The sequence below is a fragment of the Meriones unguiculatus genome, chromosome 4 (genome assembly GCF_030254825.1).
Source record: "Meriones unguiculatus strain TT.TT164.6M chromosome 4, Bangor_MerUng_6.1, whole genome shotgun sequence".
In the NCBI taxonomy this organism is placed as follows: Eukaryota; Metazoa; Chordata; class Mammalia; order Rodentia; family Muridae; genus Meriones; species Meriones unguiculatus.
In genome coordinates, this window is record NC_083352.1 from 83,101,758 (window position 1) to 83,117,721 (window position 15,964).

General features: G+C 48.6%; 1 protein-coding gene across 12 annotated transcripts in view; it reads left to right on the plus strand.

Moving 5' to 3' along the window:
* The window catches only part of Rimbp2 (RIMS binding protein 2), a 175,549-nt gene that overhangs the window by 47,097 nt on the left and 112,488 nt on the right, over window positions 1-15,964 (plus strand). For 9 of the 12 annotated variants that reach the window (XM_060382288.1, XM_060382287.1, XM_060382289.1 and 6 more), the window contains exon 2: window positions 438-545. The exons of the other annotated variants lie outside the window; for them this stretch is intronic. The gene's annotated coding sequence lies outside the window, so the exon portion shown is untranslated. The remainder of the gene's footprint in view (window positions 1-437; window positions 546-15,964) is intronic. 12 annotated transcript variants of the gene reach the window in all.

The window sequence follows — 15,964 nt, forward strand, 5'->3', positions numbered from 1 at the left end:
CCAGAATCTGGAAGACCCCTTGAGGGCCATGGAGGGGCTGAGGATGTGACTGTGTTGGCAAACTCTGTGTAGCATGCAGGAGACCCTGGGTTCAGTCACTGGACCCATGGCTGCAATCCTAGTACTTGGGAAGGAGAGGCAGAAAGACCAGAATGTCAAGGGTATCCTTGGATGCAGAGTGAGTTCAAACCAGTCTGATCTACATGAGACCCTCCTGGGAAGTGCTATGCCAGGAAATTTGGGTGAAGGTATGGAAAGTTCCAGGCTGGGAAGACTGTGAGTCAAGTCACTCACTCAGCTGGTATTGATGTTGACAGAGTAGTGCCAGCTCTGACTCCCCTGCCTCTAAGGTATGGAGGAAGGAGGAAGAGACAGAAACCCAACCTGGCGCCACTTCTGCCTGCAGAAGCTCATGTGTGCTCTTTCCTGCTCTTTAGAAATGACCTGGCACACCTGAAGACCACAGGTGCTAAAGACGATTTGATCAGACCCAACACTGGGGACACTCCCCCCCCTCGCCCCGTGCCCAGCTGCAGAACTTGGTGGTAAGTGGTCCTCTGGCCCTTTGAAAGCTCTGTCCCTCCTTCCTTTGTCATAGAAGGGCTGTTTCTGGTCTTCATGGTTCAGCAGTCTAGTCAAGACAAGTTTATCAAGTGTTAGTTGCCTGTCTTTGGTTTGAGAGGATGGAGTGGAGAACACAGAAGGTGGTCTGTGTTCTCGCAAAGGCAGTATTCTGGGAGGTGGCAGTGCAAAGGTCCTGAGGTCAGATGCACGGGGAGCAGTCTGTCTGGAACTCCAATAATGGAGAGATAGCTGGGCCAGTTTTCTTGGTACTTTATACTCTAGGTTAGAATGCTGATTGTAAGTCACGATTTATATTATGCTAAGATCACCCTATGTTCTGAGCGTTGTTACCAGTTAACCAAGAGCAAGGAGCACTCAAACAAGTATGACCTCCAGATGTTGGGGCTGGGAGTGGCAGTGTTCCTCAGAGTGAGTGAAAAAACTTAGGAAACTGATGTTCAGGTCCTCACTGAAGCCATTTCTGATTTCACTATCCTGGAGGAGGTGAAGCACGCGGCATAGTTCAGGAGAAAAGTGCTGTCTTTGGGTGGCATTTGGTTTGAGGCTTCCTATGCAGAAAGAGAGGTGTGGCTTGAACACAGGTAAGTTCACACTGTGACCAAAAGCTGGAGTCGAGAGGTAAAATGCCAGCTGGTTCTGCTGCTGTAGGTTTTCACCCTGCAAGTGGCTGGCCAGGAGCTGGCTGCTGTAATTGTTCCATTTGCATTTGGGTTGTGGAGCAAAAATGAGCCGGCAGAATTAGCCTAGGCATGGCATGGGGTGAGGCTCTGCCAGAACCAAAGAGTGTGGTGGTGAGCCTCACACTCCAAGCAGCATGATGGCAGGAGAGGTGATGATGTCACATGTGGGCACAGCAGATGATGGCCATGAGGAAATGGTGGTAATAATGATGGTGATGGTGGCGGTGGTGCGAGCAGGGGCAGTGTGAGGGTGGTAGTTGATGGTGATGATCTTGATGGTGGTGAATGATTATGATGATATTAATGGTGATGATAGTGATAACAGTGATGGTGATGATATTAATGTGATGATGGTGATAATACTGATGATGGTTACAGTGATGATACTGATGGTGATGATGATGTTAATACTTATGATGGCAGTGGATATTGAGGGTGATGATAGTGCTGTTGAGGAATGGACCCAGACAGTATGTGCTCCATACACTTGAGTTCACACCCTGACTTCTTTTGTCCTGCAGGGAGGCAGAAAGGGCCTGTATGTGCCTCTCTCAGCTATTTTGGATATAGGGTATATGCTTGGCAACCATTTGGCTTCCAGCATGAGAGAACCACAGCTCCTCAGTGAGGATCCTTTGAGGAGGCATCCTCAAGAGAAAACGCTGCCTGGAAAACACTGTGAAACTTTAATTTTTATCACTGTCTATATAATGGCATCAAAAAGTTAATTCCATAGAAGATATCACTTCTAGCAAGCAGGTGTTTGTTTTAAAAAGCCAGAGGGAGTCATGAAGAATGCTGTGGAGGAGGGCCTGGCTTGGCTGAAAGGGAGTGGCATAATTTCTGCATGTTTCCCCTCTCAAGTGTGTCTGTTACATGTCAGGTCCATGACAAGATGTGTAACAGATATTCTGTTTTCTTAGGTGTCACAGAAGATTATCTTGAAGGCTTTTTATTTTTTGAATGTTTTCACGTTGTTCTGGGGCTGAGAGCTATGGAATGGACTGATAGCATGTGGGAATCTTTTCTGTGTTTGGAATGGACTGGTGTGTGTGTGTGTGTGTGTGTGTGTGTGTGTGTGATGGATTATCACTAAATTGAACTGAACACACACCACTAAGAACTGTGTCTACATTTAGTTTTTTCTCTTACTTTGGAAACATATAAAACGTTCCTTCAAACAGAGATCAGGGCTCCCTGGTGGATTGAACAAAATGTTAAAATGTCCATTCACACAGGCCTGAGTTGGAAAAGCCGTAGCATCCACACCTCTTTCACAAAAGTGTGATGTGTGTTTTGTGCCTGAAGCTTTAAATAATTTACCCTGTCTTATTGCAAAGGCAACAGATGCACTAGAAAAAAAGAAAGAAAGAAAACATGTTTTACAGAGGCGTATGAAAGAAAATGTTAAAACGCCCCTGGCTAGCTTCCTGGTTGCTAATCCCACTGAGTACTGCAATTAAACTTTGGTATTTCTTTGCTGAAGTTGTAGCCCCAAAGACACATATACACATGTATGGTTGGTGCTATATTATAAAATGTGAGGGTTGACCTTTCAGGTTTGCGCTTGGGTGCGTGGTGAATGTTACAGGAGCTGGGCAAATATTTATCGAGATAGGAATCTCCAACCCCAGCAGCCACCCCCGCCCCATGCCTGGGAACGTTAAGTTACACCATCTGTTATTTCACCCTCCTAGATAAGCCTTAGAGGGCCTGTCACCTGTCTTGGTAGACAACCACTGTCTACTTGATGTCATATGCTTTGCAGGCAGAGATTATATCCAAGCATTGAGTTGTGGGGAGAGAGGGAGAGAGAGGAGGAAAAAGAGATATTGGGAGAGAGAGAGAGAGAGAGGCTGGGAGAGAGATCATCCTTTCTCTCTCTCTCTCTCTCTCTCTCTCTCTCTCAAATTTGAAGGTTTTATGTTTGGTGAAGCCATTGTGTGTATTCATTTTCTAGATTGTTCTGCAGGTAACAGAAGAAATGATGATTAACAAGACTCCTGTTGTATTAATGGGGAAAAATATATCCCTTTCATTCATGGGGATGTGTTCTGAGACACATGACCTCTAGGGGGTCATGGGGTTCTGAACCCTACACATACCTTGTTTGTCCTCTGCTGGCCCATGGCAATATTTAATTTATAAATTAGTAGCAGGAGCCCAGTCATAGTACAGTGGCCCTGGATTTGAACCTCAGCACTAAACCATATCAATCAATAAGCCACAGTGAGAGATTAACAACTAATGATGAAATGGAACAGCCATAACAACATACTGCCATGGTACAGCAGTTAAAACTTATTAGTTCTAGATTTTCCATTTTATATATATATATATATATATATATATATATGGTGAGTGTGGCTGTGTGGTAGCGGGGCTGGGCGAGGGAGAACATGATTGTAGAATTATTTATTAGAAAAAATTGCTAACATTCTTGGAAGGTGGAGGAAGGAGGATCAGGAGCTAAGAGCCATCCTCTGCTACTTGGTTAAGTTCAAGCCCAGCCTGGGCTATGCAAAACACTGTTTCAAAAGGCCAAAGTGTGTGTGTGTCCCTAACTAGCTTGCTACCAGTGAATTCATGCAAAGTTTCCTCCTTTCATAGTATCTCATTAAAAGAAGCGGTGGTTAACAGTGGGGAATACCTGAGAAGTGGGGACCCTGTTCCCTCTGCCCTCAGAGTTGGACCCTGTGATGCTCTGGGTTGCTTGGCATACAGTGGCCACTTCCTGAGGCACAAGGACCACCAAGCTAGGCTGGACTTTGTGGTGGGTGGTTTGGCAGGAACCCCGCATCTTCCGGTCTGATCATAATGTTGTTTGGGCAGAAATGTCTAGTTAAGTGGCTCTTTGTGTCTTTATTCTTCCTGGCTAAAGCAATTATCCATTTCAAATCTGATTTTGTTTACTTCTCTTTCTTAAGGAGGCAAGACAATGTGGGGCGGCTGTGCTGGCCACAGGCAGATGGGTTGTTCGTGACTTCCTGTGAGGAAGTGAGTGAGGCTGTCTGGTCTGCAGGGCTGGGGTGCTGACGGCGCTATGTTTGCCTCAAGGTCTGTAAAGAGTGAGAGAGAGAGGAAAGAAGGAAGGGAGGAAGGGAGGAAGGGAGACATACTGTTTTAGTTAGGGTTTCTGTTGCTGTGATGAAACACCATGACCAAAAAGCAAGTTGGGATGGAAAGAGTTTTTGTTGTCTACACTTCCATGTTGTTGTTCATCATCAAAGGAAGTCAGGACTGGAACTCAAACAGGGTAGGATCCTGGAGGCAGGAGCTAAATGCAGAGGCTGAGTAGGGGTGCTGCTTACTGGCTTGCTCATCATAGCTTGCTCAGCCTGCTCTTATTAATCCTGAGATTTGTGGGAGAAAAACCAGCTTCACCATTGGGCCAATTTAAAGCAAGCTTTTAATTAAATATTGACCAAGATGGGCTTTGGTTAGGACCATGGCCTGGAACTTCTAGCTGAGTGGCCCAGAGACACAGTTGTAGTGGCTCTTAAAGACAAAACCAACCCTACTTTTCTATGAGGCTTTGTTACTTTCCAAGAACTACAGCTCCCAGCATTCCAGAAAGTTACCTGGTCCTCAGGCAGCTGGGGCTTCCAGGTTAACTTTGGATATTACTCTTTCTTATAGAACCCAGGACCACCAGCCCAGAGATAGCACCACTCACAATAGTCTGGGCCAACCCCCATTAGTCAACAATTAAAAAAATACCCTTCAGCTGGATCTTAGGGAGGCATTTTCTCATTTGAGGTTCTCTCCTTTCAGATGACTCTTTAGCTTGTGTCAAGATGACATAAAGGACACATAATGAGTGAGAAAAAGAATATGTGTTTGGCAGCCCTCTCACCAGCCCCCGGCTATCTGCCTTAGGAAGGGGAACTTGCTGAAGTGTCCAGAAGGGCAAACACCAGAGAAGCCATAAGAATCTAGAGAGCCCTGTCAGTACAGGGACCCTTAGGGTGGCCTTGAAGGGTGGGCCACCCCACCGCTTTCTGTCTTTGGGTCCAGATGCTCAAGGATTAAGTTCAAAAGAGCCCGACTCATCTCAGGCATCCACCTTAGGCTGCAGGAGAGTACCCGGCTGCACTCTCACCCAACCATCCCCAAGCTAAAGGAGTGAGCCATACCTCTGACACTGGCTCTTGGATCCAGGAGCTGCATGTCCTGGGAAGATGAAGTCTGAGTCACGATTACCATCGCTGCAATGAAACACCATGACCAAAGCAACTTGCGGAGGAAAGGGTTGGTTTTACTCATTGGTCCACAGAACAGTTCATCATTAAAAGCAATGAGGGCAGGAACTCACATGGGGCAGGGACCTGGAGGCAAGAGCTGATGTAGAGATCATGGAGGGGTGCTGCTTACTGGCTTGCTCAGGCAGACAGACAGACAAACTGCTGGTGCTCTAATGACAACTCTATTCTATAAAGCAGAGTAGAAATCCCTTCATAGGGGTCTTATAGGCAGTGAGTATGTTGTGTGTGTGCTCGCACATGGGAGGGCTTATTTCATATGGGCCTCAGAGATGGGTGGGGTTCATGTCACATGGTTCATGAGTAGTTAACAACACAAGTCTTCATCCAGGTTATGTCTGGTTCCTGGGTGACACAGGGAGAGGATCCTGCATTCTGGGGCAGGGCTGTGCAATTCAGAGGGTGTGTGGAAGTGAAGAGGAGGGACACATTTTAGCTGAGCGGTATCCATAGTAGGAACCAAGGATGTACAGTCATCTTAGTCCTCTGATGCCCACAATCTGGTAACCTGAGGTCTGGGACTCTCCTTGTGGAAATGAGAAAGGCAGATGCCATTCTCCTGGCATCTGGGTACTTGGGGAACCTGAGGAATCACAGTCAGGCTCTCAACAGGAAACTTTCCATTTCCTAAAAAGGAGCTTTGAGAAATAGGAGGCTGCATGTAGGCATGGTCTGACTAACTTCTAGCCCAGAGGCCTCATCCCTCAGTACCTGTAGACCTCTGCTTCTGGGCATCACTGTCTCTATGCATTATTTAAAAAGGGTAATTAACACCAGGTGTGACATTTCAGCATACTGCCTCTAAGGCCTTTGTGCTGCTGGCATTCTCGGGGAGAGGGTGTAGGGGGGGGTGCCCTGAGGGCTGCGGTGGCTTCTTAGACAAGGACAGGCAGGGGTGGGGAGTGGGCAGTTACTCCAGCAGTTGCAAAATTGCTCTGGGGACCTGGTAGTCTCTCAGGAGAGCCACAGTGTACACCCATCTTAGAGTTCTAAAAAGACCAGGAAACCTGCAGATCTCTCCCTCTGTCCTTGGAGTCTTCCTAATAGTTGACCATATCTAGAGACAGCTAAGGTCCTCCTGTTGGAAGGTGTCAGATACAGGTTCAAGAGGAACACTGAGACAGGGTATGAAGGGGAAAGTAGTGGATTCGAAAAATTATCAGATAGGCAAACAGCAGCATGGTAAGGGCTCTGAGGAGGGAAATCAAGTTTCTTGTGTTGAAATGGAGGGGGTCTCCTTTACCTTTCTGAGGATAAGGGTTTCACGGTAGGTGCCTTCAATGAGACTCTCTTAATTCCCCAGCAGGAGACTGGGAAGGGGTGGGGAGCAGGCTGTTTGGCCACCAATACCCACTTTGATATACATTCACTTCCCCAGGGAAAAGACCCTGGCACTGGGAAGTGTGGTAGCTGGAGATTCACAGTCAGTGAATCAGCAGGTGCCCGTCAGCACGGCCTGAACAAAGCCTGATTTCAATATTACATCCTTAACACCGTTCGTCCAAAATAATGCAGGGCTGTTGCCTTGGAGGATCCGAGGTGCTGCCAGCTGGTGCCAGACTGGGACCCAATCTGCACCCCTCTCTCCAAGCCTATCTGGAGCAGGACAGCTGCCTTCCTTCAAGGGAGGGCTTTGGGTCTTCAGTGCCAGATACTGCGGGCGACAGAGGCCTGTCTGTCACTTCTGGCCCCAGATATAGGAGGCTATCTTCAGAGCAGGAAGCCCCCTGTCTTTGCCCAAGAGCCATATGTACTAGCAACCACTGGCAATTAGATAGAATTGGAGTACAAAGCTGTTCTTTTAAAACTTAAGAGGTAAAGGGAAAAAAACACTGCTTTGTGACTGGCTGCTAGGTACTGAGATATCAGTGCATGCTTGCTTGCTTGCTTGCTTGTTTGCTTAAAGATATATTTGATTTTAAATTACATGCACGTGTGCATGTCTGTGTGTGGGATATGGACACATGAGTGTAATTGCCCTGAAGAGTACTGAAGAGGGTGTCAGATCCCTTCAGACCAGAGTTCGGGGAGGTTGCGAGCTGTCTGATGTGAGTGCTGGGAACGGAACTCAGGTCTTCCGCAAGAGCAATACACTCTCTTCACTGCTGAGCCATCTCTCCAGCCCTGAGACCTATCAAGTTGGTTCCCTCATGACTCCAGAGGGTAGATCTGGTACACCGCCAGCCCTGCTAGTACCCAGAAATCTCCTGCGGAACTTCAGGGCTGAGAGGAACTGAGGTTTTCAAGAGACGGTGGAAGAAGGCTCTGATTCCTCCTCTGCAGAGGAACCATAATGAATGTCGGGACCAGCATCCTTTGTGAACATGAGGGTTAATGCCTGCCATGTGCCTGTTATAAATTGGCACTATGTAAAATGTTCATTAAATAAAGAAATCTCTGGAAAGCTTCCATGGCCAGAGGAAATGGGGGTGTAATAGATAGTGCTCTCTTTAACCCCTCTCAAGTTATACACCATTTACTTAAGAGGAGAGCCATAGGCTTCCCTAGTGAATTATGCCACACTCGTTTGCATTATAAATGCATAGTAGCTGCTGAATTAGATGTTTAATTTAATTAATGAATACGCATTTCCAAAGAGCCTCTCTCTCGTCGATGGATTCAGCTCTCCCATCTTTCTCTTTGAGCCTCGACTTGCTGAAATGAGTCTTTGAAGATGAACACAGATCAATAACTCTGTTTCCATTACGTGTGCACAGAGACCCAGGGTGGATTCAGACCGACTCTGGAGATAAGCAGTCTGTGTGCTGGGAGCTAATTGCATTACAGAGCTTGCAAACCTCTCGTCCAACACTGAGGCCTGGATCTGGGCTGAACCTCAGCGGCTCAGCACTGCCCTCACAACAAACTCAATTAAGGTATCAAGCTGGAAGATGGGCTAGGCAGTAAATTAATTTTTAATCTGTGGCCGTAGCTCGCATTCAAGCACAGTGGACATCCTGTGGCCTAACGACTGCCAGTCCAACAAGAAATAAAAGAGATAAACATACTGGCCACATAGCCCTGTCTGGTCCATTCACTGCGGGTCTGGCCTAGCGGCTTGCAGCCAGCTGATGAAGTTTGCCTAATTTCTGTAGACAAGAGTCCTGGTGGCTTGGACTGATTCAGCCCTCCTGGTGATCTCGATGGTGGTGCTGGCAAAATTTGCTGGATTTAAGGGAATTTACCTCAACTCTAATCCCCTGTGAGCTTTCCCACTGAGATTGAGGGTGTTTCTGAGGAAGAGGTCTCTGTTTGGGGTCCTGGCAGGAAGTGCAGGAAACCCTCAGGTGTGACTTGGTGGGGATGCTCAATTTGTACAGAGGTGGGCAGAACTCAGGAGGAAGAGAGTCACCTAGACCTGGCGACGCAGGGAGCTGTTGTCTGCTCAGTTCTTGAAGGTGACAGCTCAATGAGTGTCCATCTAACAGTCTCAAAAGTCTTCTACAAATACTGCTTCTTTCATTTTGTCTTTGTTACAATTAGCTTTCTACGATTTTTAATTCAAACTGTATTGGTCAGGGTTCTCCAGAGCAGTGGTTCTCGATCTGTAGGTCATGGCCATTTCACAGGGGTCCCATATCAGACATCCTGCACACCATATATTTACATTACGATTCATTGGTTTTTGTTTTGCTTTGTTTTGTTTGTTTGTTTGTTTTTGAGACAGGGTTGTGCACCTTGCCGCTCAGCAGGAGTCTTGGCATCTGCCCCCCTCGTGGCTAGTGCTGGGTGAGTGTTCTTGCGCTGAGCTGCACTGGGCTCTAGTTCCTACTTAAGCAATACTGTATGCATTTTAAAAACTTAACTGCTCACAGTACTTGGACATCAATTTCCTTGTGGAGAACTGAGCTTCCAGGGGCCACCCTGTCATCCCTAACTTTTCCTCCTCCAGGGGTCAAGCATCAGATGCAGGCCATGCTTGTCTCCCCTCTCTCCTGGCCCTCCTCAGTCATGGGAGGCTCTAGAGACAGAAGGACAGGAGTCCTGGTCAGTGTTTGGGACAGCTGGGCGGCATCCTTGCCCTGCCCAGAGTAGCCATGGCTGTGGCTGTGTCTCTGAACCTCTGTAGCCTAGGCTTACCCCTCCAAGTGGGAAGGAAAGACTAGACATGAGTCACAGGTGGCAGTGAAGAAAGAGTGAAGGATAGTGAGGAGACTGTTCTGAAGGCACAGTGTTCAGGCGCCCAGTGTTTTGCCACTCCCTGTCTGTGGGCCTTCTAGATAGTACCCTGGAATGGTTGTGGTGGCGCTTCTTCTGAATGCTGAGGCAGGTGCGGACGGACATGCAGTCCTTTCTGGAGGGCATTAGGTTGACAGGGTCTTCCCCCTATCAGAGAAAGTGTAACCACCTGTGGGTTTACCTGACATAGCTGGAAGTGGCCCTTTCCTTTCCCCTCATGCTTTTTCTCCATTCTTCCCTTCTTCTTCCCTCTCTTCCCCTCTTCCCCCTTCTTTCCTTCCTCCCTCCTTTTCTTCCTTGTTCCCATCTCTTCCCTGTCCCCTTCCCCCATTTCTTTTTTGTGGTGCTGGCATGGAACCTGGAGCCTCTTGAATGCTAGGCAAGAGTCCTTCGTTGAGGTGAACCCCAGCTCTTCAGGAAGAATTGTGGGGACAGTGTGAAGCTATGCACTCAGGTTCTGGGTGATGGGTTTTTCCCCTCCTGTACTAGCTGGGTGTCATCTGGCTGGCTTCTTTGTCTGAGGGTCCTCCGATTTCAGTCTTTGCAGGGCTGTGAGGTGCCGGGGCTCTGAACCTTCAACAAACTCTGGTCCATCTTCCGCTGATGCTGGCTCAGGGAGTCCTCTCTGAAAACCATTGCCTCAACTTCTGCTTTGGCTTCGGTGCTGATGGGTTAGGCTACTGGGGCTGTTGGTGGGGCTGACCTTACACCAAGGGCCATTGAAGAACCTGGAGTCCCCAAGCATGTTGAGCACAAGTTTTTTACTGGGATTTGGTAGCTGTAGTTCTTTTTTTTTTTTTTCTTCAAATCCCAGGATCATTATATAAACAGAGCTAGGCTCAAGCACTTCTAGTGCTAACTTGAAAAATAATTTGCAGTTGGATCCCATCTCCGGTTCTTACGCTGAAATAAATTCCAGATGGACTAAAGGTTAGAAGGAGAGCAGTAAAACTCCAGGCCCATTTAAAAAAAAAAAAGGTTAATGATTTACTGGGTGTGAGCCACTGGAGGAAGAGGAGATGGATGGGTTCAGCCTTTTAGTTTGATGGATACTCTCCATGTGAGGGGAAAACTGGCGGAGACCCCAGGTGCTGCGGAGTGATGAGAGTGGTTCCTAGCAGGCAGCCTTCAGCTCAGACAGTGGATGTAGCCTGCTAAGGAGCCCAGAGGCAGCTAGCTAGGACTGGGTCTCTGCATGATGGGTGCTGGAGAGTCTGGACCAGTGGGGAGAGCAAAGAAGCCTACCCAGGAGGAAGTGGCTGCTCTGGCGCGTGGGGTTGGCACCTCTCAGACTGCATTAGCGTTATCAGCTTTAGTACCAACAGCTTCTATGTCCCGGGGTCCCCTTCAGTTCTCAGGAAAGCTGGCAGGCAGGAACTGGCCACTAGGCAGAAAGTGGGGTGTCTGGGAGGAAGCCTCATGGCTGGTCTCAATCCCAGCTGCCCATGTGCCAGGAGCCATAAGCAACAGCCTCGAGGCTGAGCCACCCTGCAGCTGAGATTGCAGGATTGTGGGAGAAACAACCCTGATGCTTGACAGACAGGGACAGGAGCGGTTCAGAGCAGGGACGGGCGATGGCTACTCGGGGAGAGCTGGGTCTCCAGACTGCTTCTCATTTCAACCACAGGAAGAGCATTAGACAAGAAGTATGTGCGTGCCGGAACGCATGTGTGTGAGCTGGTGTGAGTGGGCGTGAGCAGGTGAGTGTGCATATACACACGTCTGGGTGAAAATCTTCCTCTGTGTGTGTGCCTCTTTGTACATATATGTGTTTTGTGTGTAGTGGCGCATGTGTACCTGTGAGTATAGAGTCCAACCGTGGGTACCAATTCTTAGGTGCCCTCCAGCTTGTCTTGTGTTTCAAGACAGTCTCTCACTGGCTATCACTTGCCAAGTAAACGATGCTAGCTGGCCAGCAAGCCTCGGGGCTCTTCCTGTCTCCTTCTCCATACCACTGGGATTACAAACACAGGCATTATGTCTGGCTGTCCCTGTGAGTTCTAGGTCTTGAGCTCAGGTCATCCTAATGACTGAGCCATCCTCCCCACACCCACGTGGGAACCTCTTGTTTAGTCCCAGTCTTCCGGAAAGGAATCGGTGGGGCGTGCTGCTGTATTGGATGCAACTGGAATATCAAGGTGCATCCTGGGAGGTTTAGTGTATTGATCTTCTGGTCACTGGGCAGCAGCTGTGACCAGTGTGGAGCCACCAGCTTTCTCAGAGGCTCAGGGCCAGAAGACAATCTCGCATCACCCAGGGAGTCCTGGAAAGATTAATTTCAGAAGGAAATCCTGATTCTATCATTGCAAATCCCCCGGGGGCTCGAGGGTTGCAGGGAAGAATTTCAATCACAGCGGTTTAATAAAGTGCCCACTGAATGAATATCTTCCAAGAGGCACCTTCGCAGACGTGGGGGAAGCTGGGAGATGACTCTCATTTGGGAAGGACAGTATAGTATATCCAGGTCACAGCATGAGTGTTCTGTATAGGAACATGTCTACAGTGTGTTACGGGAGATCAAACACCACGGTGCCAACTTCTATCCTCCCAAGACCTCTGTCCTGAAGGTGGGAGGTCTCCAGATTGCATACAGTGTCTCTGTGGCCTTGCGACGGTACCCCCTGCCTTCTGTGCTACAGCTCTGACAGCCTAGGTGACAAGCAGGTCCTAGTGACACACACAGACCAGCAGAACACAGCCTGCTCTGTTTGTGTTTTTATTTACTCTTTGGAGGGGGATGATACTGGTTGGTGGTCTGTCTCACTGTAGCCAAATGTAGTGTCCTTGAAGGTGAGTTTATTTGATAAAGTATCTCAAGAAGGTAAATTGATTTATATAAAAAAAATTCTTACATGAGCAAAATAGTCAGGGTATGGCTTTGGCATTGGAGGAAGGGGAACCTGGAATGAGGGTTCAGAAATTGCTGTAGGCTGAGATAAGGAAGAAAGGCTTCTGGAGGGGGCAGGACCCAAGCTGGGTTTTGAAGGTTGCAGAGGGGTTGGATGATGGCCTGGAGAGGAAAGGTATTTACAGACAGGGTGGAGAAACGACAGGAGCCAAGGTTGAGAATGCAAATCCTGCCAGATGTTCCGAGGGCTGAGAAGCCTGAGTGGCTGCTTCTTCCCTCCTGGCTGTGGTGGGTGTTGGAGGGTGCCTGGGAAGGAGGAAGAAGGAGGGGAAGGAGGGATTCATAAAGTGCTCTGAGTAGGGTGGTCTAAGATCTGCTATTCAATTCCTGAGGGGCAGGAAGGAAGGGGAGGGAGTCACCTCTGATTTTTTATCTTAGTCTGCAGATTGCCCAGGGGCTGGTGAAATGCTGGGTCCTTAGAGGAGACTGCCCATCGGGTGTTTCCCGGTTGGTTGTTGGGGCAGTCAGCTCAAGTAACCACGCCCATATATTATTTTGGTCTTTTCTGGAGACTTGGTTCTTTAGAATCTCGGGGTCAGGCTTGAAGCCTGTGGTGGAAGTGGAGCCAAGAGGGAGACATAGGATGGAAGAGTGTGTGTACTGGGGACCATGTCACCGTAGCTTGAAGGGAACAGCTTTGACCTTGACTTAGCACCAGAAGACTGTGTCAGCTTGGGACACTTGCTCATGATGTGGAGCAATGATGTGGAAGATGGCTGGGTGATGTGGAGAGAAGGGGGCAGTGGTGTGGAGAGTGTAGGTCCAGAAAGAACCCAGCAGAAAAAAAAAGTCTCTGGAAAGAGCACCCAGGCAAAAGAGAGAGGATAAGCAGAGGCCCCAAGGCCACAGCAAGGCTGTGGTATTTGAGAGACAGAATACAGATATTGTGTTGGCTAGGGCTAAGACAGTGAGGGTAAGCATGGTTATGCAGGACAGGGCTGGCTGGGGCAAAGCTGCACGAGGTCAGAGGTCGGATAGGTTTGCAATTCCCACAGTTGTCAGCGGGAGCTTAAACAGTGAAGTGGGTCTATAGGGATGCTTTAGAAAGAAGGCTGTGGCAAAATGACTGGTTGGGAGGCTGGTGACATGAAGGATGGGAAAGCACAGCATCCAATGGACACATGCCTCTAGGCTTCCCACTCTGGGCCCCTTTATCGATCTGCTCTGTGGGTACTTCTCTCACCTTTCCTGTTCTGTAATAGATACAATGAACTGGGGGTTCTCCAGGGGACCAGTAGCTTGGTGTGAATGGTACAGTTCTTTCCTGTGATATGTGACATGTTACCATTATCCAGCTTGCCGGCACTAGGTTTCTACAGTCCCTAGATGATGTCATCAGTGTCGCTGTTCCCTTATACAGTCATTCCTCCTTCCTTCCTTCCTTCTTCTTTTTTTTCCCTCCTTCTCTGCCTCCATTTTATTTATTTCTTTTGTTAAGGTATCCTACCCTAGTCCAGGCTTCCTGAGAACTTACAGAAACCTCCCCGACTCAGTCTCCCAAGTGTTGGAATTGTACCTATGAGCCTCCATCCTTGCTATACCTTTTGAAGGAAAGTGTCTGAAGTCAGCTTCGCCCACTGGGAGAAGTGCTAGAGGGATGTGTCTTCCTGTTTATGGTCCCTGGCAGCATCTGGATTGTTTCTGATTGTGGTGACTGTGATAATTGAGACCTGCAAGAACCATTGCAGGTGGCTGTGGCCATAACCAGCATGCAGTACCACTTCCTGGTCTTTGTCTTTGGAGCGCCAATCCAATCAAACCTGTTGCAGAGTCAGCCATGTCACTATCCCTGTTTAATAGAAAACAGGAAGCCCAGTTAGTGCACAGAGAGGCCTCAGGCTGTGCCTGTGCTCAGGGCAGTGTGGTGTTCAGGAAGACTGCCATCCTGGCCTCCATGCCCTGGCAAAGCTGATCTCTCCTTTCTCACTTCCCATTAGAATAGGTTTCTTTCTTTCTTCCTTGCTACCTTGCTTCCTTCCTTCCCTCCTTCCATCTTTTCCTCCTTTCTTTTTCCAGTGTAGCCTTGGCTGTCCTAGACTTACTTTGCAGACCAGGCTGACCTTGAACTCACAGAGATCCTCCTGCCTTTGCCTCCCCAAGCGCTGGGATTACAGGCGTGTGCCACCACGCCCAGCATTAGAATAGGTTCTTCAGTCACTTTTTTTTTCTTCTTGCATTTATTTTATTTTGTGTGTATGAGTGTGTTGCCTGCATGTATTTCTGTGTAGCATATGCGTGCTTGGTGCCTGATGAAGTGGTGAGCCTCCATGTGTGTGCTGGGAATTGAACCTGTGTCCTTTGTAAGAACAAGTGCTCTTAACCACTGAGACAACTCTCCAGCTCCCATTAGTCACTTCCCTCTCTCTCTCTTCTTATTCCAGCTCGGAACAGCCCTTAACTCCCTATGCAGTCAAAGCTAGTTTGGAACTTAGGGGTATCTTCCTGCTTCAGCCTCCGTAGTGCTTGGCTCTCAGGTATGGGTTACCATGCCTGGCTCATTCTTCAATCCAGGGCTGGCTCATTTTTCAGTCTTTGGCCCCAACTGAGCACAAAGTGCTTCATCTTCCCTCCTGGCTGTGGTGTCAGCTGTTTTCCCCTGAAGGTCTCTGCTTCCTGGCCCTGAGCCTGCCAGGCTGTGATGAGAACTCATCTTGCAATCTCTCCCCTGGTGTGATGCATTTAGGATTCGGGGCTTCGTTTATGCCGTGTGGTGCCTGCATATGCCGAGGCAGCTCCGACTGCTGCTTCCAGCAGCTTGTGCTAAAGAGCTTGCGCCACCCTCACCCTGCCAGCTTGTCGCCTCCTCTTAATCCTCCTCTCTGCAGCTTTCCAGGCCCAGCGGGACACTTGGCCAGGAGGAGCCGCACTGTCTGGCTTGATTCTCCTTTTTTGGGCTATTACTTTGGTCTCTGTATGAGCAAGCATGTGCGCACGCACCCCCAGGCACCATCTGCTTAGGCTGGAGGAGGTAAACACCTCCACTTTGCTCTAGAGACGTCACTACATGGCTTGAGCCAGCTGAGCTGCTTTTGGGGCTTGGGGAACAATACTCTGAGACCACAGATTTGTGGGCTGTGGAAGCCACAGTTCATAGTGGGTCCCCGATAGTACCTGAACCATCTCCTTTGTAGGTTGGTGCAATGGTCTTTTCCCCTGGTGTGAAGCTAATACCCTTTCTCTGCCTGCTGACACAACCTCCCTGTTCCCGGCCCTCCTCCCTCCCTTTTCCCACTCCGCCTTCTTTTCTTTCTTATCTCACTTTGTTTTGGCTCTGTGGTGTTCAAGACTGTATTAAAAGATCCAGAGAGCTCAGAGACATCTTTTCATGCTCAAAATTAATAGGTTATCTC